At 35.8% G+C, this 26,517-nt stretch overlaps 1 protein-coding gene across 2 annotated transcripts in view; it reads right to left on the bottom strand.

Moving 5' to 3' along the window:
• The window catches only part of DLG2 (discs large MAGUK scaffold protein 2), a 1,559,742-nt gene that overhangs the window by 1,018,065 nt on the left and 515,160 nt on the right, over positions 1-26,517 (bottom strand). The gene's annotated exons all lie outside the window — the stretch shown is intronic.

Genomic DNA, 26,517 nt, shown 5'->3' with positions numbered 1-26,517 from the left:
TAAGGATACTTTGAGCCAGCATCACCCTGGGCACAGTTCTGATTACATTCACTGGCCACCACAGGGGCAAGTGAATGATTTTCCTGAAGCATCTGGCTAGAGGCTTGCTACTGGTAATTGGACTCTGACCATCAACTTATTCTTCTGTGAAGGACCCATCAGAAATTTGTCATTGCTGTCTCTACCAAGGTTAAACTTTTGGGTGTAAAAATGCCAAATCATTTTTCTGATGCTTACTTCAAGACAAAGAGGCTGAAAAAACCTAGACATCAAGAAGGAGAGATTTTTGACACATGAAAAGAGAAATACAAGATTACAGAGCAGCATATGGCCAACAGTGGACTCTTAGATCCTGCCCAAAATCAAGAAAATTCCTCAGCTCTGTGGCTTCCTGTGTTCTATATTCTCTCTCCAATGGAGTTTATCCTCACAAACTGGTATTTTAAATGTCTTGCAAGGAACTCTTATTAAAATATTTGGAACAGCTATTTCTTGTAAAAAAAAAATCAGGTAACAGACAAGTCTCAAATGTTAAAAAAAACTGATATAACTGAATTCTACAAAATAGATGAGGGAAAAAAAGAGCTAGGTGAGTTTCAGTTAATAGAATTCAACTACACAACACTTAAGGTGAAAGATGGAAGAAATATAATGTTCCATGAGTCATGTAATGATAGAACAAGAAACAAAGAATATTAGAGGCAGACATTACTTCCAATTTATCTAATCCCAGCTCCTCTGTAATTCCCTGTCTGTGTGACATTGGACAAATCCATTTATATTTCTGGCCATCACTTGTCTCATTTATGAAACAAAGGGACTGGATTAGATAAGCTCTAAGGTCTCTTCTGGCTCTCAAACTCTAATCCTATGAATGAATGAATGAATGAATGAATGAATGAATGGGCATTTATCCAGCACTTAGTATATGCTGGGAACTTTGTTAAGTACTAGGTACATGAATACAGAAGTGGGAGTCCTTGACCTCAAGGAGATAATGTTATGCTATGGGACACAATACAGGAAGTAGCCTGGAAAGGGTGATTTGCTCTGAGACTTCCCAGCAATGGTACAGAGGACAATACACAATCCTTTAACATTCTTTTTCCATAAGCTATGTTACTATGTATTTATTTTTCAGAGCAAGAGTGGAAAGGAAGAAGATGTGTGTGACAAGTCCACAAATGGCCAATGGTGAAAGGGCAGGCTTAGGTCCAGGGCTGGCTGGAAATAGTGAGGTTTCATCAATCACATGTATTTTTATTGATGAGAAAAGTAGGGCCCCAAGAGAGGGAAATAATTTGCTCTAGGTGATACAGCTAATACGGTGACAGATTAGAACGCAGGTATCATGACTCCTAATTTATTATACTTAACAACATACCATATTGACTCTTGAGATCAAGAGAAAAACATAACAGTATAAGCCTGGAACTGAGAGCATCTCTACCAAGTTCATGTGTCTGTGAAAACTATATGGCTTCAGTTCTAAAAGTTAACACAGTTAGGGAATAAATGCAGCTATTTAGCTAGGTGGCACAGGGTCTGGCTAGGGTCATGAAGACTCATCTTCCTGAGTTCAAATCCGGCCTCAGACTACTTATTAGCTGTGTGAACCTGGCCAAGTCATTTAACCCTATTTGCCTCAGTTTTCTCATTGGTAAAATGAGCTGGAGAAGGAAATGGCAAATCACTCCAGTATCTTTGCCAAGAAAACCCTAATTGGGGTCACGAAAAGTTGGACACTACTAAAAATGACTGAACAAGCAGATATTCAATGAATTTCCCATAGACTATGAGCTCCCCGAGAACACTGAGTGTCTTTTTCGCTTTTTTTTTCTCTGCCCAGACTTAGCACAGTGCCTGGAACATAGTAGTTGCTGAATGAGTGCTAATGACTAATAGTTTCAAGTTATTATTTCTCCTCAGCTTTAAGAAGAAGAAAATAAATATTTTAGAACTCTAATATCACCCTCAAATCATTCTCAAATATTAAAAACATTTGTGAATTTATAGGCAGAAAAGTTGATGCCATGTGTGGGGGTGGAAAGTAAGGAATCTGGAAGATGTGTGTGGCAACTAATAGTGGGTGGATCTGGGGAGCACAGCATTTGGGTCCTGTATGGATAGCTATAGCACAGTGGGAGGTAGAAGGAAATTCAGAGAGGGAATCCATCTCAAGTCTCAACTGCCCATTGGCTGCTCAGGTTGGATTGAGTTCTCTAAATGATTATTGTTGTTATTCAGTCATTCAGTTGTGCCCCACTTTTTGTGACGCCGTACACCATAGTACTCCAATACTGCCCATGAGGCTTTCTTGGAAAAAGCTACTGGAATGGTTTGCCATTTCCTTCTCCAGTGGATTAAGGCAAACAGCATCACACAGTAAGTGTCTGAGGCTGGATTTGAATTTAGGTCTTCCTTATTTGAGGCCCAGTGCTCTATCCACTGAGCAACTTAGCTGGCTCCAAATGATAGTGTCAAAGAATTCTTAGACATCTGGGATCTCTAAACCTAGGTTCAAATTTGAATGCAAATCTATTGTTTTTCTGTTATGTCATACTTCCTTTGTGATCTTAAGAGAAGCTGAGGCAGAAAAATTGTTATTAGTAACAACAACAACAACAATAATAATATAGATCATTTTAATTGAGGAAAGTTCACATGAATCGTGCTGATGAAAACTGGAGCTTGAATTTAGCAATGATGAGGCACAAAATGAGAAGAGTGGTACAGTGGGTAGAATACTGGACTTAGAACCAGCAATTCCAAATTCAAATACCACCTTTGATATTTATCTGCTATGTAATCCTAGGGAGGTATGACTTACCACTTCTGAGCCTCAGTTTCCTCATTTGTAAATAAAGAGAATGATCCCTGTTGTATCTATTTTACATGGCTGTTGTGACTACAAATAAAAGAATTCATGTAAACTGCTTTGAAAATCTTGAAACACTAATTGTCAATTACCTATCTTAGGATGATGATAATAATAGCTGGCATTTATCTAGTGCTTTGAGGTTTGCAAAATGCTTTAAAAATATTATCTCATTTGATCTTCAAAACAATCTTAGAAAGTAGGTGTTACAGTTAAGAGAAAACTTTGGCAGAAATAAAGTAAATGATTTTCCTAGGGTCACAGGGATAGGAAGTGTCAGAGGCTGGATTTGAATTCAGGTCTTGCTGACTTCAGGTCTGATGCTTAGTCTACCATGCTACCTAGCTACTGAGTGACATGAGACAATTTCAAAGGCCCATAAGATCTGAGGCTGAAAGGAAATTTCAGGATCATCAAGTTAAATGCCTTCAATTTACATAAAAGAAAAATGAATCAAAATGTCCTTCAAGGAAAGAAAAAAAGAGACAAATATGTATTAAGTGTCTACCTTGTGCCAGGCACTGTGCTACGTACTTTACAAATATTTTCTCATCTGATGCTGATAATGACCTTGGGAGTCATTATCAGAATGTTACTGTTATACCCCTTTTAACAGATGAGGAAACTGAGGTAAAAAGAAGTTAAGTGACTTGTCCAGGGTCACCTAGTGTTCTGAGAACTATGGTGCCACCTAGACGCCTCCAGGTAGATGTCACATGGGTAGCATGCATCAGAGCCAGAATTTTAATCTAGGTCCTCTGATTTTAAATTGGTTATTTCCCTACATATAATGCAATTTCCAATATATAATGCTGACCCTTTCAGATCATCAGAGTACCTGATAATTACATATCATTTTAAGGTTCATGAAGCATTTTATGTGCAATGTTTCTTTAGATCCATGCAACAACCCTATAGGGTGGTACCAGAGGCCTTATTAATCCCATTTACACAAGAGGAAACTGAGGCTCAATGAAGTTATTTCCCAAAGTCAGTTATCTAATTGGTTTTTAAGACAGAAAGAGTTTTATTCCTTACTGTGTGACAGTCTTCCAAATACTTCAAGATGACTATAATAGCCCTCCTCAAATCTTATTTCCTTGACAGTTCTTTTAACTTTTTCTTACGCAGCCCAGACTAGCAGGCCTTAACCTCTGTGATTACTGTCTTCTAGATGTCCTCTAGCTTATTAATGCTCTTCTGATATGTTCTGATCAGGACCAAATATATGGTAGTCTCATCTCCCTTGTCCTGAATGCTCTGCCTATATTATTATGGAATAAGTTCACATAGCTTTCTGAGCTGCCATATTACGGTTGAATCACATTGAGAAAAGGATTCAATAAAACCTTGAGACTTTTTTTTTTTAGTTGAACTGCTCTTTATCTTGTCCTATCTTGTATTTAAAAAGTTGAATTTCTGAAGTCAAATTGCAGACATACATCTATTACATTTCATTTCATTAGTTTTGGTTCAGCATGGTAGCCTATCAAGATCTTTTCAAATCTTGGCCATAATTCACATTAGCTCATCCTACCAGTGTCCTGTCATCTGTGAATCTGAGGAGTGTGTTCTCTATGACTGTCAAAATCATTGACAAAAAAATTCAAACATCTTAGGCATTGAAACTCATCCCCAGAGCACTCTACTAGAAACATCTTTCTAAGTTGATATAGAACCATAATAACTACTGTCTCGATTTGGCTATTCAACCACATCTAGATATACCTAACTGTACTACTGACTAGCCCCCATATCTCCATATTTTCCATAAAAAATAATATGTAAGACTTTGTCAAGAATTTTGACACTACGCTGACACTACAACACAAGGGGATTGTTGACAGAAAGAAAAGACATATAGGTAGAATATTTTCAGAGAAGTATTGCTTATGATGAATATCTAGAAATGAAATATGTCCCCAACAGCTACGGGATATCTGAATAAATTATGACATATTTATATATCGCTGTTATAGGATATTAACATACTATAATGGAGGACATAATTGAATAATTGTCAAAAGCATCAGAAAATGTATATGAAGTTATTCAGAGTAAAGATAGCATAATCAAAAGATCAACAGAGTGATGATGAAGTAAAAGAAACCTGAATAGGGAACAAACTAGTCAGTTACCATGGCCAATAATATTACCTTACTGTCAAAGAACATATGCTACTTTTGGTTAATTATTAATAAACTATTTTTTTTAATTTTACTAGGAAATGGGATGCATCTGGATGTTTATTGGGTAGCATCTGTTGGTTTCAAAACAAAACATCATTTTTAAAGAATTAAATCTCATTAAGTTATATATATATACACATATACACATGCGTATGCATATATACATATATGTATATATACACATGTATATATGTGTATATATGTGTGTATGTATGTGTGTTTATGTATATATAAACATGTAGCATTCTCAAACATCCCTATCAAATAAAGAAATAAAGTTAGTCTGGAATGACTTCTTATTGATAAAACCAGGCTGGCTCTTTGTGACCACTAGTCCTTTTCTAGGTGTTGACTAATTTCCCCTTCAATATAATGTTCTAGGAATTTGCCAAAAATAAAAATCAAGCTCACTGGTCTTTACAACACTGTGACTAATCTTCTGACAATGAATCTTTCCAAATTTAGCTAGACCTATACCGTAACAAGGCAGTCCATCACTAGTCTTATACTCAAAACCTTTCCATAAAGGAAAGGCTTGAATGAAGAAGGCTATTATTTTGCTAATATTTTTGTTGCTGTGGATAGAGCGCCTGGCCTGGATTCAGGAAGACTTCTCTTCCTGAGTTCAAATCTGGCCTCAGACATTTACTAGTTATGTGACCCTGGGCGAGTCACTTAAACCTGGAATTGGCAAACCAATCCAGTATCTTTGCCAAGAAAACCCTAAATGGGGTCACAAAGAATCAGACATGAGTGAAAAATGACTAAACAAGAACAAAAACAACGACAACAAAATTGTTTTGCTGGCATAGTCTTTAAGAACTCTGCTTCACTTACTTGCCATGTGTAATTGAAATAATGTACGCAAAATGCTTTGCAAATCTTAAAATTCTATATATATAGCTCCATTTAAAACCTATTTATGAGAATGATAGTGGTGAGGCACTAGAGTATAACTTCAGTGTAGGAGAGAAGGTATTATTACTTTCATTTTACAGCTAGATAGAGCAGTTGATAGAGCACTAGGTCTAGAGGAAGGAAGACTTGGGTTCCAATCTGGCCTCAGATATTTACTAGCTATGTGACCCTGGACAAATCTCTTAACCCCCTTCTGCCTCAGTTTCCTCACCTGTAAACGGAGATGATAATAGCACCAACCTCCCAGGGTTTTTGTGAGGATCAAATTAGATAATAATTATAAAGTGCTTAGCACTGTGTTACATTGTAGGTGTTATGTAAATGGCAGCCATTATTATTATTATTGCTATTGTTATAGGAAGATAGTGAGTCATTTGATCAAGATCACATACCTAATTAGCAAAGTAGTCCAGGCAAGAACAAAAACCTATTGTCTCATCGTCCAGTTTGTTTCCATCAGACCACATATACTCCAAATGTGTTTAAATCTCTAACAATTCAGGAGGAAGGCAAACTTCTTGTTGTTTTTAGGTTACTGTCTGAATGAATTCATTTATGATATTGGATGAGTCTAAAATTCTTTGTCATCTTCCTATTATTATTGAGAAACTATTTCACTTCCCAAATATGTCCTAAATTTACTGAAGGTTAAATTTTTGGTATGGTGGTAAGAGTTCTAGATTTAGCACAAGAAGACTGGGATTCTAGTCATAATTCACACACTAATGACTTATGTGGTCTTGTGTAATAACTCAACCTCTTGACCTTCAAATGCTAATAGAAACCGATTCAGCTGGAAAGGATATTGGACATTATTTGTTATTTATTCCACTTCCATGATTGATGGAAGCATTCATTGTATTGTTTCCCCCTTTGTTTCTCTAGAGCTTAATATATTGCTTGGCATAGAGTAAATACTTCAACTTTTTGTCCTTTCATTCATCCATCCAGTCTACTCATCTCCCTCTATAATATCCCAAATAAGTGACCATTCAGACTCTACTTGAAGACCTCTTGTGAGAAGGAATTCATGAAGTAATGCCCTGTATATTTGAATGACACTATTTCTGGGATTCCCTTTATATTAAATCACAATCTGTCTCTGTAACTTTTTCCCATTGGTCCTAATTCTCCTCCCTGGGGCCACTTCAGACAAATTCAATTCCTCTTCCACATGGAGAACCATCAAATAATGAAAAACAACAATCATTCTAACTCAAAATTTTCCTTCTACAGACTAAACATGCCAGAACATTTGCCTCATATGGCATGTATTTGAGTCCCTCATCATCTCTGTCACAATTCTCTGGATGTGCCCCAAACTATCAATGTTCCTTTTAAAGTATGATGACTAGAATTGAGCAAGACTTCAGAAGTTATCAATTCAAGGAAGAAAAATTAAACATGAAGACTTAAATTGGCACTTAATGAAATGCTAACTAACAAATGCATCATTGAAACAATTAACAATTTTGTGAAAAGCAATGATGAGACAACATATGAAAATTTCTGTGCTCATGCTAAGGACCCCAGAGGAAAAATATCATTAAAATCTACATTAACAAAATAGAAAAAAAGATTAATAAACTAAATAAGCATTTAAAAATTAAAAACAGTTAGTACACAAAAGGAGACTTTGATAGAAGATAAATAGATGAGTTGGAAACAAAAAAGACTATAGAATAGATAAGTAAAATTAATATTTCATTCTTGAAGAAGAGAAGCAAACTTGATAAACCATCTGCCAATCTAATTAAAAAGAAGAGGGCAGAAATTCAAATCAATAAAATCAAAATGCATAAGATAAAATCACAATAAAACTAGAAAGAAAGAAAAAAGAATTACTAGAATCTACTATGCCAATGATAGTGAGAATAGAAAATGAATAAAGGGTTACCTTTAAAAGCATCAAACATGCAAACTAACAAAACAGCTAATTCAGATCTTAAATAAACTAATCTCAGAAAAGATAATAAAATTATCTGAAAAGAAAGAGCCAAAAGAAAGAGTTGAATAGGGTAGAATCTGGATCCTGATAGAAAGACAGATTTCAATTAAACTTGCAGACAGTTAACTCCAATACTTCACAAATTATTCTCAAAAATTGAGAAAGTACTCTGTCAAACTTCTTTTATGAGACAAATCCAGTGTCAAAGCCTACACTAGAAAGGGTAAAGCAGAGGAGGACATTAGACAAATATCATTAATTAATGATGATTCTACAATGTTAAGTCAATCTTGGCAAAAAACCCACAGAAATTTATTCAAAAGTTATTCATTATGACCAAGTTGGATTTATACCAGGGATGCAAGGGATTGAACATTAGGAAAAGTAATCAATATATTTAATCATATTAGAACCAACAAAAAGCCAAAACCTTATGAAAATCCCTTTACAAAGTATACAATTCGTGCTTAAAACCTTAAAAAAAATAGGCGTAGGAGGTTTCTCTAAAATCTGATGTAAAACTATCTATCTAAAATTAAAAGTAAGCAGTATATGTTAAGGGAATACACTAGAAGCATCTCAAGTAAAATGAATGAACTAATAAATAAATAAATGATTTATTGAATGAATGGATAACTAAATAAAACAAGGATATACATCCTTTCCTCAACATTGTTTTATACAGTTGTAGAAACGCTAGCCATAGCAATAAGATCAGAGAAAGAAATCAGCAAGAGAGAAAAAAGATAAAACTGTCTGTCTAGGTTAATAACAAGAACTTTTCATTACTTAGTAACTTATGGTTTGCAGAGCGCTTTCTATATGCTATTTCATTTGATTCTCAAAACTGTGTGAGCTGAGCACTACTTTTATTCCTATTTCACAGTTTGAAAACTGAGACTCAAGTAGGGTAGTTGCCTTGCCCAGGATTTCACAGCAAGGGAGTATCTCAGGCAGGATTTTGATTCTTGTATTCCTGTCTATGAATCCAGCCTGCTATCTGCTGTGCCATTTAGCTGCCTGATGATTTACTTGATAATTTAGTTAGAAAATCCTAGAGAATCAGCAAAGAAACATTTTAGAAAATTTAGTAGTTTCATAAACATTGCAGGCTACAACCTCCCCTCCCCCACAAAATCTATAGTATTTCTGCATAATAATAATAAAATTCAAGAAGACAAATATAGAAGAAAAATGCAAAATAACTATAAAGTTCATGGACTGTTTAGGGATCAATCCACTAAAACTTTCATGCATTCCATTACAAAATGTTCCTTATATAATTTTTTTTAAAATTGCAAAAATTGGAGGAATATTCAGTGCTCATGACTGGGATGTGCCAATGAGACCCTATGATGCTTAGTGGATAGAGCACTGCACCTAGAGCCAGGAAGACCTGAATTCAAGTTAGGTTTAGACACTTACTAAATGTTTGAACCTAAGCAAGTCACTCAATGTTTGCCTCAGTTTCCTCAACTTTAAAATGGAGATAATAAGAGTATCTAACTCACTGGGTTGTTGTTAGGCTCAGATGAGATAATATTTGTAAAGCACCTAGCACAATGCCTGGTACATAATAGGTATTACATAAATGCTTATTCTCTTCCTTTCCTCTCCCCCAGTATAATAAAAATAACAATTCTACCCAAGTGAATTTATAGTATTAGTGCTATACCCATCAAACTACCAAAGGGTTACTTTTTAAAGCTGGATAAAATAATTTTAAAAATTCATTTGAAGGAACAAGGATCTGAAATATCAAGGGAAATGATGAACAAAGGTAGGAAGGAAAGCAAGGGAAGGGGGAGGGCAACACATCCAGACCTCAAACCTTTTATAAGACAGCAGTCATCTAAAGCATTTCATATCAGACAAAACAAAACAGACAGAAAAATAGTCTAAGGGGAACAAACTAGACAAGAATAAAAATAATTGAACTCAATAAACTAATTTTCAATAAACCCCAAAAACATAAATCAACCAGGAAAAACTCCCTATTTGATAAATACTACTGGGAAAAATGAAAAACAGTCAGGGAGAAACAATGCTAAGACAAACATCTTATATAATATTCCACAATAAATTTAAAATTGATCCACAACTCTGTTATTAAAAATTACACAAAGAAAACATTAGATTAGAAACACATACACTATATGAGTAGTATGTCAATTCCTGCCAAAAGGAGATAAAGATATTTTCAAAAGATAAAATAGATAATATTGATTACATGAAATTGAAAGGTTTTTGAACAAATAAAGGTTATCTGTCGAGGGTAGAAATAGCTTGCCAGGAAAAAAATAATTATTGAATATCTCTGATCAGGGTATGACATCTAAGATGGATCTGAGATCCACATAAATATATGGCCCAAAGCTGCTCCCCAACAGAGAAGTAGTCATAGAACATGAAAAAACAGCTCTCAGAAGAACTGCAAAGTCTTAATAACCTCTAAAGAATGCTCCAAATCACTAATGATGAGAGAAATACAAAGCTAAACAACCCTGAGATTTCACCTGGCACCCATAAGATAGGTAAATATGTCCAAAGACAGTAAATAATCACTATAAGCTTGTGAAAAACAGGCACACTAATGCATTATTGGTGGTACAATTGTTCTGGGAAGCAAAGAATTACAAAAATAAAATAACTAAAATAATCATGTCCCCTGATTCAGAGATTATAGGCATCTATATCAAGTAGATAATTGTTTAAAAAAAGCCTTGATATTTACCAAAATATTTACAGGAGAACTTTTTGCATTAGCAAAGAACTGGAAACCAAGTAGATGCCCATCTTTGGGAGATGACTAAACAAACTGTGGTAACTAAATGTAATGGAATAGCACTGAGTTATGATAATGAATACAGAGAAACATGGAAACACTTCAATGAACTGATGCAAATTGAAGTAAGCAGAGCCAAGAAAACAATACATGATCACAGTAATGTAAATGGAGAAAACCACCACAAAACAAATGAAAATGAATGCTGTGAAATGTATGGAACAAGCTTGGCACCAAAGAAGAGATGCAAAAAGACTCTCTACTCCTTTGTTAAGGTCAAAGTTCACAGGTTTGGATCACTGCATGTAAAGTCAGATTTTATTTTATTTGTTGATGTGTAAATCAGCTTTCCTGATTTCCCCCTCCTCTTTCTGTTTTTATTTCCTTTTAAAATTCTTTGCTATATGAAATAGCATGTTTGGAGACTAGAGAAAGAAGGTACCAGGATAAAATCTAGACAATATGATAACAAAATATATTTTTAAAATGTTCTGAAATTGTGATCATGTTAATTCAAAATGTTCTCTTATATAGGCTAAACATGCTCTTATTATTCACCAGAGCCTTGTATGACATATATTTGAGTTGCCCCATCATCTCTGTCCCTTTTTACTGGACACATTCCAGCCTGTCGATGTTCTTTCTAAATTGTAGTACCTAAAAGTAAATACTATTTCAGAAGTGATATGATCATTTTCTCATTTTCTTCATCTGTGAACTTGAAATTATAACACCTGATTTGCTTACCTCACTCAGTGACTTGTAAGAATACTTAAGAAAATAAGTGATATAAAAACTATTTGTAATCACAAAGCACATTACAAATGTTGACCACTAGGACTGTAATTATTATTTTCTGTGTTCAAGAATTTCACATTCCTAATGTCTGTTAAAAATGAATTTCCTCCCTTCCACTACTGTCATTCCAGGTTCTTTTAAAATAACTTTTTCATGACCTCCAGACAACCACTTTGGAGCCTATATTGTTATTTCTACCTCATCCCTCATCTTGCTAAATTCATAGAGGGCAGTGTCCATAGTTATTATTTTGAGAGATGTGCAATGACCTAAATAGGGTTTGTTTTCTGACCTGTACAGAGTGAGACAAAAGTTATTGGCTTCCCATAAGTAGAACATAACTCAACAAAATAAAATGTGCCTCTTTCCATACTCATGTATGTTACCCACTAGCAGTGAACCATTTTATAACATCGCTCATTCCTGTTACGCCCTGGGTCAAATTACATCTCTCACTACATACAGGAAAGGTCTGGCACATGCTGAGTCAATATGAAGGAAGGTATTAGATTTGTCTGGAAATGGTAGCATTATAATGGGGTCTCATGATTATATTAATTTTTGTGTCTCAGTAATGGATAGCTATGACAACCAAACCACTAGCCCTTCTAACTGAGAGAGGCCAATTCCCAATTTTCACAAAGTATAACAAACCCATTTCCACATCAATTTAGCCAATTGGTCTATAACACAGAGGAAAGCCATTCTAAATGGCTAAGATTTATTCACTAAACATGACAAGCTCACCACCAGCTTGAAATCCAACCGAGCCTTAAAGAGAACATGGCTTAGAAAAGTGGATTTTTAACTTAAAGGAAAAAAAAACACTGATCATCTAAATAGCCAATTTTAAAGAGTAAAATATCAAAGACAACAAGGAACAACTCACATCAGGGTCTTTGCAGGTATTTTAATCACAGCACCTAAGGTTATTTACTAATTTCAATTCTCACTGATTTCCTTTTCATTGGAAGCAATTTTATAGGCATCCCAAGAAATCATCTTTAAGATCTATATCTTGGGCTGAGATTTGAAGCCTGACACAGAAGAAAAGAACAAGGGATTTGGAGTGAGGAAACCTTGGGCCAAATACACTTATTATTTTTATGTCTTTAGACAAGCACCTTCATTTCCCTAGGCCTCTTTCTACATCCGTAACATGAGAATTTGGGACTAGATGGCATTTAACATTTATTCGATCTCTTAATCTATGATCCTGCCATTAAAAAAAAGAAAAAGAAAAACAGCAGAATCCAAAGTATATTTAAACAAATGAAAGTCATCAAATTAATTAGTTTCTTCTTTGTTATAGTCAAGTTAGTTCTTCCTCCATTACCTTCCTTTTCTTTCTTACTTTCCCCACCTTACCCCATCCAAACCCTTTAACTCCAGGCATACATTCTGGGAGAATTAGGACATACGGTTATCCCTTTCACTTCATGGAGGTTAGGGGTACAGAGCCCCCCTGATCTGGAAAATCCAAGTAAAATTTTTTGGCCCTCCCTTTGTACTGAAGAAGAAATCTGAATTATTATGGTATTAAAAGTATTACACAATATTATAGATATATTTATGAATTCCTGAGTTTCTAAGCTTTTTCTGCATTGTCTGCTGCCTTCATGTGTCAACTGTGGCTTCTGTGAAATTCCCTCCAAATTCCCATTTAATTTCTTATGTCAACCCATGATATATTGAAACCACTTTGGGGAAATTTGTGATATTGAAGGGATACTTGTATTTTTATTGTTTTATTTTATTTTCATGGACATTCACATATAGAAGGGGTGGTTGGAGAGAATCATGGAGGGATAGCAGATGATTGGCAAGAAGACTTTGGTCTAGGTTCAAATAAGGGTGTGGTGGTGATCACTATACTTGTACAATGAATGATGGGAATTGCTGTTGTAGAGTAGAACCCTGTGCTTAGAGTCAGAAGACCTAGGCTTGAGTTCTCCCTAGGCTTGAGTCCTGGCTCTGATATTTATTGTCTGTATGACTTAGAGAAGATTACTTAACTTCACCAAGGCTTAGTTTTTTGTATGCAAAATGGGGTTAATATTTAGATTATTGCACTTCCTCTCAATTTATTTGACCACATTCAATGCAATAATCAGTAATAAACTGATCATAAATGTCCTGCATACTCTATTTTTTTTCTAAGTTTTCATAACAGTGCTTTCTCCTGCTTGTCACGCCTATCTAACTATACCTCATTTGGAGTAACTTTATAAGGAATCCAAGAAATCATATTTGGGATATGCTTCTTGGACTGGGGTTTGAAGAGTGGTGTTGTGGAACCATGGACAGAACACTTGTCCTGGAGTGAGGAACACCTGAATTTAAATCCAACCTCAGATACTTACTAGTTGTATGACCCTGGGCAAGTCACTTAACCCTCTTTGTCTCAGTTTCCTCAGATGTACAATGAATGGAGAAGGAAATGTCAAAACACTCTAGTATTTCTATCAAGAAGACCTTAAATGGAATCATGAAGAATTAGACATGACTGAAACTACTCAACCACCACCACAACAACAACAACAACAAAATCTTGGACTAGGATTTGAAGAGTGGTACTGGCCGGATTTGCTGTATTTTCATTCAGGTCATGCCCACTATGCACAGATGTCACTCAAAGGACTATTGTAGGCCCTCTTATCTCCCTTAATACTATTTTTCTTGGTGAGGTCAAGATCCAATTATATTCCATATGCAGGTATTTCTCAGCTCTGTTTATCCAGGTCTAACATCTCTCCTGACCTCTAGAATACCATCACCAATTGTTTATTGGACATCTTGTACTGAATGCCCTATAAACATTTTAAACTGAGGCAAAGTACATGTTTCCCCACCCTAGTTATAGCTTTGCTGTCATATAATGTTATTAAAAGATCACATGGTCTGTTCTTTTCTTCACTGTTGCTAAAACAAAAGTAAAAATAGTAGAGTGTGGTAAAAGATAAAAGGAAAATCTAAAAATGGGATATTAATAAAAATCATATTTCGATGGTGCTTCCATTTCCCCAAGTGCTCATGGGACAGGTAACTTTCCTCAAAGAGAGGTAGCTTATGTATTAGTATCCCTATTTTACAGAACATTTGAAGCTCATAGGTACAAAGTCATAACTTGCCCAGGGTTATACAGCTAATGAGAGTTAGCACCAGGCTCAAATTCCAGTCTTCTCATTCCAATATCATATGTATTTTCCTGTGACTATATGAGTTATGAGAACCTGGCAAATATCAAATATGCTCTAATCATTCTCCTTCATTTTTCTCACCTTCATTCTTTTCCAAGTCCTGGCCCTGACTTTCTGGATTTCAAAACCATGCCTTCTCTACTGTGAGCTCAGCCTGGAACTTCTCTCCTTGCCCTGGGACAGCCTAGTACTACCTACAGCCTGTTCACCCTGAAATATTCCTCCATTGTTAAGATTCCCTCAGAGCCCCCAGTTTGTGGAAGGGCCCAGGCTGCCCTGCCCTTCCTTATTCTCCTCCCAGCCCTCTATCTGACTTTCTGGACTTCAAAACCATACTCCAGTATGGTTACCTATATTTATTTGCATGTTGTCTCTCCTATTAGATTGTAATCCTTTTAAGAAAGTGACTATCTTTTGCCTCTTTTTGTATCTTTAGCCCTTAACACAGTGTCTGGTACACATTAGGTGCTATGTAAAAAGTAAATGTTTAATTATTGATTGTTCTTACCTCTGACATTTACTAGCTATGTGACCAAAGTCAAGTTCACCTCTCTCAGCTTCAGTTTTCTCATCTCTAAACAGGAGGATGGGAAGGAAGTCATATTGAGGTGTCTCTCAATACTAAATATATGATCTTATGAAACTGGGCCTTGAATTGAGGTTAAGAATTACTCATGCAGAAGGCAAAAAAGGTATCTAACTTAATGGAATAGACATCTGTATTTTTTACAAGAGACAACATATTATAGTGGAAAGAGCATTAGGTTTAAAATCAGAAAACCTATCTTCAAATCCCATTTACTTGCAATGATGTTTGTGTAAATCATTGCCCCTGTGCTAAACTCAGTTTCCTCAACTGTAAAAAAAAAAAGTGTGCGGAGGAATTCCATTAGATAACTTCTAAGAGATTAGAGGGCTTTTAAAGCCACCTTCAGATCTAAATTCAATGAAGAAATTTTCACCTTGTCTGAATCTTGATATTTTGTATTCTCAACATTTTCTGGTAAGTCTGAAATGTAATTTAAGCAACCAGATTACTGATAGAGTTTTGTTTTTTTCTTTTAAGGCATCAACATTTAATTGAAAACTGCAACAAACAATGTAGGTCACTGCCCTACCACAGCACAACCCATTGGAAGAAACTGGAAAACTTGCCTGACACTACTTTTTAATGAGGCATCGCCAACTAGAGTAGTCTGCAGTACTTTCTATCTAATGATGAAAATGATGGGAGAGAAAGTCAGGCAGTATTGGGGAGCTAGTGCTGAAACTAATTATAAAATCACATTTCATCATACTGTCACATGTCTCCTGGAGAATGAATGATTACGAATTTAGACAATCAAAGTGTATATCATCCCATTTTCCCTGAGCCTCTTCTCATCAAAAACCTTTCATTGATGAAATGGCATGACCCAAATGACTTCAGCACCACATTCATAAACAGTGATTACCATGGCAAGTTTCATCATGAAACAGAACACAAATACTGTTTTTGGAGCCAGTTAGTCAAAATCAAGGGACCTCTAGGGAAGAGGCCACTGTATTAGGCACTGAAAAGCATTGCTATGAACAGAGAAGACATGATCTTTTCCCTCATAGAAATCCTCAAAAGTCAGATTTGTAAGAGACATTAGTGATCACTAGGGTCAACTCATCCATTTTACAATTGAGAAAGCTGAGTTTGAGACAGGGGAAGTATAATGGAATGAGCTCTGAGTCAGAGTGCCTGAGTTCAAATCTCAGTTTTGTTGTTTCCTATCTGTGTGACTTTGGACAACTCACTTGATCTCTCTGGGTCTTGGTTACCTTATTTATAAAAGAAGGGCACTGAATTAGATAAATTATGATTATAATTCCTTTCAGGTTGAAATCTATGATTCTAGACACCATGGTTGGTACTGTAGGAGATGACAGAAATAAAATAAGATTATTTATTCCATCTAGACAATATTTAAAAAATTTCCAGTACTTCTTACACATATTCTTTCGTTTGAATTTTCTAACAATTATATAAGGCAAGTAGTGGAAATATTATCATTCTTATTTTAAACAGGAGAAAAGTAGGGCTGAAAAACTTAGTGTAAGTTATATACTTATTAAATATCTCAGTTGGGATTTGAATCCAGGGCCCTGATTCCATAGCCTATGCTCTTGTCATTGTACCACACTGCTACCTTCAAATGGAAGCTCCTTGAGAGAAGATTTTCATTTTTGTCTTTGTATTCCTAGCAGGTAACTCAGTATCAGACATATAGTAGGAGTTAATGGAATTCCATAATACTTACTGCTATGTAGGGAGCAGTAGTATTGCAAAAAGAAATTATTGGGGCAGTTAAGTGGCGCAGTGGATAGAGCACCAGCCCTGGAGTCAGGAGGACCCGAGTTCAAATCCAACTCAAACACATAACACTTACTAACTGTGTGACTTTGGGCAAGTCACTTAACCCCAATTATATATGTAAAACTGCTTCCTTTAAGAGGGAGAAGTAATATCAGACAAGAGACAGAAGAGTCACATGTAGAATAAAATAATAATACAAGTCAAATAAAGCATGGATAAATATAAGACAGACAACCCAAGGTAGGCTTAGGATCACAGTTTTAGATCGAGAAGGGACCTTAGAAGTCATCTTATGTAACATACTCTCATTGAGATCCAGAGAGAGGAAGCAACTTGCCCAAAGTCACACAGAATGATTAAAAAAGAATGAATGAAAAAGTGTTTATTACTGGAAAGCAGAAATAAGGTTTAGACAAATACCTTACATTACATTCCTCAGTACATTGGATATGTGACCTTAATATTAAAGCTCATTTTACCAAAAAAAATATCAGAAGAGCAATAGACCATGTAGCTCTCACAACTGTGGAGAGGAGATGTAATTTTCTTTTCTTTCTTTTCTTTTGGAGGCAATTGGGGTTAAGAGACTTGCCCAGCGTCATACAGCTAGTAAGTGTCTGAGGCTGGATTTGAACTCAAGTCCTCCTGATTCTAGGACTGTTACCCTATCCACTGTGCCACTTAGTTGCTCCAGGAGATGTATTCTTAATCAAACAAGTGATAGAAACGTCTTCAAAAGATAAAATAGAAAACTTCAAGGACATGAAATCTAAATGTTTCGACATAGACAAAATAAATGCATCTATGATAAACAGGGAAGTGGCTGAATGGGACAAATCTTTGTCATCTAAAATACATAAACAATTACACACACACACACACACACACACATATATATGTATATGTATATATGTATATATGTACCTAACTAAGCCATTCCCCAGTAGAAAAATTGTGAAAACATATGACCAAACAATTCTCAAAAGAATTGCAAAGTACTCACATCTACACAAAAGAATGCTCCAAATCACTATAAAAAGTATGCAAAACCAAACAGCCCTGAAGTTTCATCTCACACACTGAAAACTGGCAAAATGATCAAACATGTTAATAGTCAATGTTGGAGGAATTGTCAGAAGATAGGCACAATAATGCACTGCTGGTGGAGCTGTGAATTGATATAGCCATTTTGGAAAGTAATTTGTAATTATGCAAATAAAATTAATAAACTATCCATATCCTTTAACCCAAAAATTCTGTTACTAGGCTTATACCCCAATGAATCCACTGATAAGCAGAAAGTTCCCATACACACCAAAATATTAATGGCAGAACTTTTTGTGGTGGCCATCAACTGAGGAATGGGTAAACAAATTGTGGTATATGAATGTAATGCAATATTTCTATGCTATAAGAAATGATGTGTATTATGAATACACAGAAACATGTAAAGACCTCTATGAACAGATGCAGAGGGAAGTAAGCAGAGTCAAGAAAACAATATATGTAGTAACTACAACAATGTAAATTACAAACACACACACACAAACCACAATGCAGAAAAATTATAAAGATAATGCATGACTGAAGAACTATAAGCACCCAAACACCCCTTTGTGGAGGTGGGGGTTCACAACTGTTGCACACTGCCCTTGTTTTTGGAATTTAAAAAAAACAATCAATTGTGTTCCTCTTATTTTCTTCTTTTTTGTCTTTAATATTATCCATAATGTGGGAGAGCTCTTTGGAAGGAAGGGGGAGGGAATAGTGGGGAAAATTCTGATGATATAAAAAAGAAAAGACATCAATAAAACTTAAAAAAAGAAAAAAAGTGTTTATTAAGTTCATACTAAGTTCAAAATACTGTACTAAGCCCTAGGTATACAATTAAAAGTGTAAGAAAGTCCTTCCTTTTAAAGGATTCACAGTCAAATAAAGAGATAAAACACAGGAAGTTTCATCTACAAGTCAGATCATAAGGTCCAGTGGTCCTTAGGGTGCAACAACAAGACAAATGGAATCGTATCTATTTCTGAAGTTGAGACACAAATAAGTAGCCAACATGGCTTTCTGAACACAGGTCCTCTGATTCCATGAAGCAGGACCCATTCTACTCTCTTACTGCATGCAATTAGTAGCAAATGAATGATGTAGATAATATCAACTCTAAGGTAAGGATATGGAGAGATAATTGCTTGCTGGAGTGGTCTTAGAAGGGTTCATGGAGGAGGCTTACAATGGAAGTTAGCATGGATATTTTGTGACTCAGTCAAGAAGAAAAGTCAATATCTTTTTGGATAAGGACAATGATATGTGTCCAGTCCAATGTGATTCAGCAGACCTCATTCAAGTTTCTACTACATGTAGAACAGCACACTAGGAATTATGCGACATAATCAGCTTAGCCAAGGCATGATTCCTGTGCTCCACCAGATTATAAAACAGGTAAAGGGCATAAATAATCACTACCAAAAAAATTCAATGAAACTCTTTTTAAAAAGCGTAGCAAAGTAGCATCATTCAAAACTAAGTGATTAACGATATGTTTTATTTGTGAGAATGATGCATAAACCTAAGCATTTACCTAGCATTTTAAGCTTTGCTAAATGTTTTCCTCACAGTGATCCTATGAGACAGGTAGTAGTGTGTTATCATTCTATTTTACAAATCAAGAAACTGAGGCTTGCTAGAGTCAAGGTTTAAACTCTGTTATACTGGTTTGCATTCTCATGCTCATTCCACTACATCATAATCTCTCAAAACAAATTTGCACATAGGGTCATAGTACCTGCCTAACCTGCCAAACCCAGAGCAACCTAATATCATTTGGTCTTAATTTTCTTTTCTATAAAATGAGGGGGTTAGTGGAGGTGAGCTCTAAGATTCTTTATAGCTCTAATTCCTATGATTCTGTGGTTTCACTACAATTCAGCAAAGAAAAATGGTGTGCTAATGGAAGATGGAAGTATGCATTGAATATATTTCTCCAACTAGGAAAACTTGGCATTTATAATAAATGACTGACTGGTTTTCAAAATACCAACATAACAGGGTTACTATTTCCTTATCAGGGATCTCCAAAGACCAAGGGATGCTGAAGCTTCAGGTAGGTTTTCTTGTTGTTGTTGTTGTTGTTTTGGAGGCCTCAGATATTTCTAAAATGGAAGTAACATAATCTGACCTCAATACCTTGGGGGATTCAGCAATTCCATTGCTAAGGCATTATCCTAAAAATATCACAAATAAGATTTTATAAAAAAGGTTTCATATAAGTGCAAAATATTTGACACAACATATTGGTCTCTAACAACTGGAGAATAGATGAATAAATTATCATATATTCATGTGACAGAATATCATGGTGCCATAAAATGATAAAATATGAAGCACAGAAGAAGCATGGAAAGACCTACATGAGGTGAAGCAAAATGAGATGAGTAAAATGAGAATTGTATACGAGGAAGGAAGGAAAGGAGGAAGAGGGAGGGAAGAACTGAGTGAGGAAAGAAGGAAGGAAAAAAAGAAGGGTGAAAGGGAGGGAAAGTGGGAGGGAGGTTAACTCAGAAGCTGTAGAACTTAAGAGATCGGGAAGGAGAAACAGAATCAATGCATTTTATTTGGGTTTGAAGGATGTTAACTGATTTCTGCCATCTTAAATTCTAGAGGTTTTATGTAATATTTTAACCCCAATTTTATATGCTCATTATCTGCTTTTGTTGATTGTTTATGAAGCTTATGAAGAAAATGACTTTGAGAGCTGAACATTGCCAATTTCCAAATCACTAGAGGTCTTGACTTTGATGAGGAAAGGACTATCACATCTCCTTGACTCAAATGGGATTCCTTGAGTCCATGTAAAAAGGAAAAGGGAAGGAAATAAATCTATAATTCTTTCAGAGAATTATCCATCTTTTCAAGCTTATAGGAGGCCTTAGTTCTCCAGGAGATTTCTTGATAGAACAAGGAGTTAGGGAATTCTCCATGAGACTCTGTTAACTCCCACAACATATCTATTAGCACTGAAGAAGACAAGATGACTTTATTCAGAAAGTGGAGGGACCTGAGAGAACTTCTCGTCCAGGGTTGGGGAACCTGCAGGCTTGAGGCCACATGTGGCCTTCTAGGTCCCTGGGTGTGGCCTTCCGACTGAGTCCAAGTTTTGTAGAACAAGTCCTTTTATTAAAGAGATTTGTTCTGTGAAATTTGAATTCAATCAAAGGGCCACACTTGAGGACCTAGAGGGCCACATGTGGCCTTGAGGCTACAGCTTCCCCACCTCTGTTCCAGTCTAATCCCCTTATTTTTTACAGATGAGGAAATTGGGGCTGTGGGAAGTTAAGTGACTTGTTCAAGGTCACACAGGGAGTAAGGAGCAGGGCTAAGATTCAAATCAAGGTCTTTGGACTCAAAATCCCATGAAAGGTGAAATAAAGAGAAGACTCATGGACAAAACCTAAGTTTCAAACACTGGAGACTGAGTGAGTGGTTAACCCTCCTGTCCCATCCCAGTCATAGATCTGTGCCTTTGTCCCTGTAATAAATCAATCAAACAGTCCATCAAGTATTTATTAAGTGTTGAGTATGTGCCACATACTGTGGGATACAGGTAAAAAGAATAAAGCCATTCCTCCTCATAAGTCACTTATATTTTTAATGTATAGAAGTCTTCATGAATAGGAATTTTCCTTTTTATGTGGGAGCAGTGCTTAAAAGCAGAAAGAGAACTTTCTTGCCTAGAGCAAATGGAGCCTAAAAATTAACTCTCCTGCAATACTAAGATCCTTATATACTGAGGGCATCACAAGGCAGAGTACTGACCATGGATGGAGTCAGAATAGCCTAGGTTCAAATACAGCTTTCAATACACATAAGTTCTATGACCATAGTGAAATCAGTTAACATCTGTAAGCTTGAGCTTTCTTATCTGTAAAAATTGGAATAAGTATACCTGTAGTAAGCCCTCTCCTTCAAAGGGTGGCTGTGAGGCTCAAGTGAGATATCCATAAAGTACCTGCAGATTTTCAAGTCATATAGTGCATCCCAAAAGTCTTAGAGCAGTTTTAAGCTGATAGTGCTTTAGCGCATCAAGACTTTTGGGGCAACTTGTATGTGTATGTATATAAATATACACATGTACATGTGTGTATGTGTGTGTGTGTGTATGTGTGTGGTTGTATGCATGAACACATGTGAATTACTACTATTTAAGCTGTAAGACTCTTTAAGTTGTTTGGCTGAACTGTTGTAGAGAGGAAAAGGGTCCCTTACTGGGTTTTAGGAATCTCAGATGAGTGTTTCATACGCAATTATTATTTTTTAAGCACATTTAAGAAAAATGTGTCAATGTATCATTAACTTAGAGTATGTAAGACCTAGATGGGCTCATAGGCCATAGATTTCAAGCTAGACTGGACTCAGACATCATCTAGTCCAGGGGTGGGGAACCTGTGGCCATGAGGCCACACATGGCCCTCTAAGTTCCTCAAATGTGGCCCTTTGACTGAATCCAAACTTCACAGAACAAATTTGTCAAAGACAAATTTCAGTCAAAAGGCCACACTTGAGTACCTAGAGGGCCATGTATGACCTCGAGGCCGCAGGTTCCCCACCCATGATCCAGTCATCTCGTTTGACAGATGATAAAAATGAGACTTTAGGAGGGTGTGACTTAGTAAGTTTATACAGGTAGCAACAGAGCCAAGCCTTGAACTCAGACCTCCTGACTCCAAAGCTAGTACTCCTTCTACTGTACCACATTGCCTCCTTTGCTAAAGATCATGTATTTTAAATACTTTATTTTCTAATTAAGGAAATTATAGCTCAGAGAAATGAAGAGATTTTCCTCAGGTCAGAGGAGAGTCAAGATTAGAACTCAGATCTTCTGATTCTAGGGCCAATAAACTCACCACCACATTCTGCCTCTGCTCTGTTGATAGTCTCTGAGAACTCTGAGGGACAAAATGTCACATCAGCATAATGAGGTGTTCTGCAGGAAACTGCTGGACAGTTGCTTGGCCCAACTTGAAGCAATGTTAAAGTAACACATGGAAAATATGCAATATACAAAGTAGAAACTTCATGCAAGACATCATTAACAATGATTAACTTCTTGGCTAGTGAATTCTTTAGATTTAAAACACATATACATATAGATTGATAAGGTTAATTTCAGAGCCACAAAATATTAGTGATAGAAGGAGCCCTAAGGGTCATCTACTCCAATCCTCTCATCTTACAGATAAAGAAACTGAGACTCAGGAAAGTAGAATAACTTGCCCAATGTCACATTGTTGTAACAAGATAGGAAGTGCAAGAATCATGTCTGTCCCCTAGGCTCTGAGCAAAGTCCTTTCCAATACACCCAGCTGTCAACCTACCTTTAGCCATATTGGCTAGGGTGCCAAATAGCCAGTGACTACTGAGCCAAGAAAGTACACTTTACCACAAGAGGGAGGACTCTTCTTCAGAGCAGATGTTTATTCCACAACTGGTCTTTTGAACCTAATGATTTTCCACATGCTTGCCTGTTATTATGGTCATAAATATAACTATTTAAATTCTATCTGCTCAAACAGAACAGAACCTTCTTTCCGGAGAGAAAGTTGCTGTTTTTGCAGATCAGCAAAGAGGCAATTTAATAAAGGCTATGGAGGGAAGAACTAGAAACAATGGCGGGGAGGGGAGAGGAGTGATAAAAGGACAAATTTCAGTTAATTACTTGGGAAATGTTTCTTATAATTAGCACAAGAGTAGAATGGACAGCCTCCAAGGGGAGTTATTTGTTGCTAAAGTGCTTCAGGCCATGTTAGGATGACCATGGTCAGGGAGTTCAGGCTGTTCATGTATTCCTCAAACTTGATAATCTTTGAGGTTGTCTTGCAACATAAAGATGTTGAATTACAGTAATACTATGAAGAGAGTGCTACTTACACTGAGAACCTAAGATTCTGGGAGTTTAGTAGAGGGGCATAAAAGGTCCCCAAATCATTACCACGACCAGCTCTCCTAGCTGCAGGTAATGGCCATATATTTCTCACAAGATCTCATATAATCGATGAGCAGGTTAATAAGCTTCATGACTATATCCATCCCTCCAAATGCCTGATTCAAGGAATTATTTGTAAGTAACTGAACATTCATAAATTAATACTTCTTTTTTGTCTTCACTGTGGATGTCATGCCATTAGGCATCACCAAATCCATTCTCATCTTTGCAACACTCTAAGAAGGTCCCTAAGGCAAGGGTTCTTAAGTCTTTGAGAGTCCATGGATAGATTTCAGGGTGTAGGTAGATGAAATTGAATGGGAATATTCATCTTTTTTTCATTAACCTATAAATGAAAGTTAGCATTTCCTTCAATTATGAATTAAAAAAAACATTATTCTGGGAATGGGTCCATATACTTCATCAGACATGGCAAAAACACTGTTAAAAATACCCATGCTAAAGAGTACCCCCAAATTTCCAAAACAAAATGTTTTGATTCATTTTAGATGTATACACAGAGAGAATCATAGTATCTTAGCTCTGGAAGGGACCTAAGAAATCTAGTTCCTCCTCCTTATTTTGCAGTAGAGAGAAATGAATTGCAGAAAAGTTACATGACTCACCCAAAGAGTCCCAAGACTAGAGTGCAATTCTTCTGAAACCCCAAATGAGTACTCTTTGTAGCACACAATAATCTCTTTCTAAACACCCTTTTGGTACTTTTTGGAAAACAAGGATAGGGACCTCTAATGGATTTAGTACCATTCTGCAATTTCAACTTCTTTTCCTCAAATATAAGGTCAGGATAGGAAAATGTTTGAGAGTCACTACTTGGAATCAAGTAAATATGTGGATGAGAGGAGAAAAAAGAGTTTTGAAAATAAATTAGAGCGATGTAAACATCCCCTTCCCCACTCCCCCTTAAATCTCTCCCCCTACCCTCAATGCTCTGGGAAAGAGGATAGCCTCAATGTATTGCTCATTCATGCTATCACTGTATCATTGAAGACTCTCAGAATGGACAGCCAATTTTGATATTTAAAGGCATTAAGTAGCTATAAATTAAGCTGAAGTGATAAGGTCACTTTGTTAAACCATTGAAGGGAAGAGATGTCCTCAGTTTATGACAAAATGTACTGAGATTCTTTAGTAGAAACAGATTTGTTCCATGAACGAATGCAAGTTCTAGTTGAAGAAAAAATGCATTTAATCACTGTATGATATAAAAACTATGTTACATTTAGTATAAAAAGGAATGCAATATTAAGACAAGCATACTTCCTTTACTGTGTCAAACAGCAGTATATAAAACTAACTCAGTTTCATCACCTGATGTAAATCTTCCAACCAGTTTATTTCTAAATCATGAATCTATCTACCATCTCAATCTATTACTGTCTGTATATTTATATCTATAAATAAAAAAGATATAGACATATTTAGCTAAATGTGGTTTTAAATACAAAGGGAAATATCCATATATTCCTCAATAATAGGAAATGTTTTTTTAAATATTATAGAAACTAATCATTCAAAGGGAATTGCAATTAACTTTGATACATAATTAGTAACTAGCACTTAACTAAATGACTCATTTTGATTTCAAATTGAAATCAAATACTGAAGGTATGTTTAATAGTATATCTTAGTCTAAGGTAAAAATGCTGAAAAACTGCAATCTACTCTGAAAGCCTTATATTAAGGGAGGAAATCAAGAACCAGTGCCACCTAAGTATATTCCAAAGATCTAGTGATCAATGACATACTCTTGGAAGCACTTTTCAGAAGCCACTATTAGAATTAAAATGCATGCCAGCTTCTAGGCCATAAAATTTAATATAAGATCAATACCTAGTTCTCTATTATGCTAAAATCACATTAAAATTGAGAAATGGTTCTTTTCTCCCACAATTCTATCATTCTATTTCCAGGTCATTTTAAAGGGCAAATCCAATAAAATATAGTTTTATTTTTATGTGTACTCACTCACACTTACACACATATGTATATGTATATACATGTGTGTATATGTATGTATATATATACATATATGTGTGTGTGATTACGTGTATTTATGAAATAACTATTGATACAGTTCATTCTTTTTTCCTATCCTAGTTAGCAGGTTGATTTTCCCCTTTCAGAGTAAGGGGGTTTTAGGGTAAAGAGTCACTCTTGTTAAAATGAGTGAGCTAGCTTCCAGTGAAATACTAATAGTTTGGGGGCAAGCAGAAAAGGTCCAGATTAGGAGTTTCTGCAACACCTGTTCCAAAAGTGGATTAATGTAAAGAAGTAGTATTCAAGCTTTTATTATTAATAGTTATCTCACTGCTCTATGAATAATAGAAATGTCCCCAGGTTTTATTCTCAGTGAAATAATGTGTTATAAGACTGTTTTCAATTGTGCCTTTAATTAGTATGATCTGTCATTTAATGTAAGCAAATCTTCCTCTCCCAAATCGAAAGATG

This window comes from Vombatus ursinus, unplaced genomic scaffold (assembly GCF_900497805.2).
Source record: "Vombatus ursinus unplaced genomic scaffold, bare-nosed wombat genome assembly UNPS02005659.1, whole genome shotgun sequence".
In the NCBI taxonomy this organism is placed as follows: Eukaryota; Metazoa; Chordata; class Mammalia; order Diprotodontia; family Vombatidae; genus Vombatus; species Vombatus ursinus.
Note: the sequence above shows the minus strand (reverse complement) of the source record. Positions and strands in the feature narration are given on the sequence as shown.